Genomic DNA, 3,719 nt, shown 5'->3' on the forward strand with positions numbered 1-3,719 from the left:
AAATGTGTGCAGGTTATATTTGTAAGCAGAAAAATAATAAAGACATATTGAGGCCAGGTGCGATGGCTCATCCCTATAATCCTAGCACTCTGGGAGGCTGAAGTGGGAGGATTGCTCGAGGTCAGGAGTTCGAGACCAGCCTGAGCAAGAGCGAGACCCCGTCTCTACTAAAAATAGAAAAATTAGCCAGGTGGGGTGGTGCATACCTGGAGTCCCAGCTACTCAGGAGGCTGAGGCAGGAGGATCGCTTGAGCCCAGGAGTTTGAGGTTGCGGTGAGCTAGGCTGATACCATGGCACTCCAGCCCAGGTGACGGAGCGATATTGACATGATAATTTCATTCTGAAGGAAGACATTTGTTGAAGGCAGCATTTCAGTGTTTCAGTTAGGAAACAGCCTCCGGAATCAGCATAGACTTTAAATCCATGTTTTGCTGCTTGACTTCTTGGGCTGTTTCTTCATCTGTAAAATGCAGGAAACATCTGCCTAGAAAGGTTCAGAATCAACAGGGAAATGCAGGTGGGATGCTGTGGCCTGCTGCCCGGCCTGTGCCGAGAACTCAGTTCCTAAGAGCTCGCTAGCACTGGCTGCAGACTGGACATGTCCTTTCATTGTGCTTTGCATTAGTGTCTCCAACCCTCATAGTGACCCTGTGAAATGGATGCGAAATCATCACCCCCATTTGCAGAAGAGGAAACTGTGGCACAGAGAGGTTAAGAAACCTGCCCAAGGTTGCACAGCACTAATATGTGGAAATCAGGATTTGAACCCAGGCCTCCTGACCCTAGAGGCTCTTTTGTCAGCTCTACATTTGGGGTGGGTAGTAAGAAAGTAATACCTGTGCTTGACATATACACGAACCATGGCTCAAAGAGGACAGGGACTTGTCTGTTGTCACCCAGCAAGGCAGCTGGGGCAATGGGGCCCAGAACTGAGGCTCCAACCTCCAGCCCCTCAAGCCTTTCTGTTTTGTGGGTCTAACAATGTCGGCCAGGATAGAAAGGAGTCGTTTAGATGATCCAACCTGAAAGCAAAATTCCTCTTCTCACTCCAAAGGTCCTAGCCTTCCGGTCACTGATTTCATTTACTTTGAAAAAATTTTAATCCACATAAGTAATACATACTAAATCCTCCTTGCAACAAGTTAAACACCTTATCCATAAGGCTGAAATCTCCTTTACTCACTGCTCTTGGCCCCGTGTCTGTCCCCTCTGCCGAGGTAACCGCTGTTTGACATGTCGCTTCCAGAACTTTAAGCCTCCACATAATAAAAGCAATACTTACACAGGGCTCACTAACTTCCTGGCACTGTTTTAAGCACCTCACACGTACTAACTCATTTAAGCCCCACGACAGCCCTGTGAGTAGGTGCTGCTGTCCTCCCTGTTCTACAGATGAGAACATCGAGAACACAGAGGCTCCGTAACTTGCCTGACGTCATACAGCCTGAAAATGGTGGAAAGATCCATCCCAAATTCAGACAGTCTGGCCCCAAAATTCATACTCTTAATTTCTAAGTTATAAAAACAAGCTATTATAGACCTGTGAGTAGAAATATAGTACTGCTGTTTCGTCGTTATTTTTAAGGCAAGCGGTGTCATTTTGTGCGTATCATTATACAGCGTGTCTCGTTGATCGTGTATTATATCTTGAGGGTCCCGCCATCTCAACAGACACTCAGTCACCTTCGTGCCCATAATCCCTTAGTGTGGTCACGCCAGACTTGATTATGGTGATCTGCGTTGTTCGAACACTGCGGCAGCAATTTCCCTATCCAAGGCTCCATGTGTCTTAGCCCATTCAGGCTGCTATAACGAAGTCTCATAGACTGTTTATTAATTTCTATAAACAATAGAAATTTATTTCGCAAAGTTCTGGAGGCCAAAGTCCGAGATCAGGGTGCCAGCGTGGTCGGGTTCTGGTCTGCTCTCTTCCGGGTGCAGACTTCTGACTTCTCGTCGTACCCTCACGTGGCAGAAGGCAGGCTAGACAGCTCTCGGGGGCCTCTTTTTATGAGGGCGTCAGTCCCATTCACCAGGGCTCCATCCATGTGACCTAATCACCTTTCAAAGACCCCCTGTCCTAATGCCATCCCACCGGGGTTAGGATTTCGGCATGGGAATTCGGGAGGACACAGAGGTTCGGTCCATACACGTGCATTCGGGCCCTGGGGGCTCTCCGTGTGGCTTTCTGCTGAGAAGTTTAGTCGTGGGATCAAAAGGTAGATGCGCTTTAAGATTTAGGTAGACGTCGCTGCCAATTTGCCCTGCAGAGTGGGCAAACCAATTTCCAGACTGAGAATCTGAACCTCGGGATCCAGGCCTTCTCTCTTTTACATCTAGAGCTTTCTATGTCCCCTCCCGCAACCCCCAGACCGTGGCAAGATTCCTCTGGGATCCTCACGCCTGACCCCACTGCACGGTCGGAGCTACGAAGGGAATTTCCAGACCTCAGTTTTATTTTCACTTTGGTGCGAGTGTGCTGAGCGCAAGGTGTGCTGTGCCGGAGGAGTTGGCGGTGCCACAGAGCTGGGGCATGAGGTGCCGAGGGAGGGCCCAGAGGCTGAGGTAGGCGCCCCGCACCGGCAGGGGCCCGGGCCAGGTGTGGTCGTGGCAGACAGACTCGGGGCCCTCCTGACCCAGGGCCTTTTGGGCCTCTCGGAGGGAAAAGTCACGTGGCTGTGGTTGCTGGAGAAGCAGCGTGTGTCTGGGAGCGAGGAGCCCGTCTCTCCCCACAGGGAGTGGGAAGCGGGGTGTCACCTGCGGCCTAGAGCAGTAGCTCCCAGACTTGTGGCAGTTGGCACCCAGGGAGCTTCCAAAAGTGCCCCCAGGAATTGTGCTGCCATTAGTCCGGAGTGTGACCTGTTGGAATGTTGAAAAGATTTCCCCCACCCCCACCCCACCTGGTGGTGCTGATGTCAGACAAGCTTGGAGAAGGGGGGGTGCTCTGGAGGCTGAATGTGGGAGGGGGCTTCTCCTAGAGGCCTCACCAGCCACCTCCTGTGGCTGCTGGACCCAAGCTGCCAGGGCTGAGCAGGAGAGGCAAGGCCACTACCTGGTCACCTGCTATCCCAGCCAGGCTAGGGCCGGCAGTAGGGCACCCCGGTCCCGGAGGAAGATGAGTCTGGAAACCCTAAGGTGCCCTTTGCTGGAAAGTCCAGCCTCTTGAGAAGGAAGGTGGCTGGGGTGAAGACGCAGTTTACCTACTAACGATGTGGGCTGGGCCCAGATTTCTGGGTTTCCAATGACAAGAAGAGCGAGGCCTTGTTGGATTTGGGACAGGGACCCCCCAGGCTCAGGCCTGAGGCCCGGAGCGCAGACTCTGGAGTCCCGCGAGACGGCTGCAGCTTTCTAGCTGGTGACCTGGGCGGGTCCCTGCAGCGCTGGGGACCTTGGTTTCCTCATCTGTAAAGCCCTGTGACTTGTGCTTTAAGTCCTGCAGGGCCCAGTCCTTGCAAGGGACACTAGGAGGATGGTTTTCAAAGGAAACGGCCACCCCCGCATCATCATCGCCCCACAGAAATGGCGGTGCCATGTCGAGGGCGTCTCTTGCCTGCTCTGCCAGCCTTGGTGGGTGAGGGAGGAGACGGCTGCGAACCTCCTGAAGGCTCCCCCCGGGGGCCCAAGAAAGGGGGTGCTGCCCCCCAGAAAGAGCCCACTGGGCCAGTCTGGCCCTGCCCTTGCTTCTTATTCACTGTGAGCGCCAGCAAGCCCTTGCCCT

Source organism: Propithecus coquereli, unplaced genomic scaffold, assembly GCF_000956105.1.
Source record: "Propithecus coquereli isolate 6110/MARCELLA unplaced genomic scaffold, Pcoq_1.0 Scaffold540, whole genome shotgun sequence".
Taxonomy (NCBI): domain Eukaryota; kingdom Metazoa; phylum Chordata; class Mammalia; order Primates; family Indriidae; genus Propithecus; species Propithecus coquereli.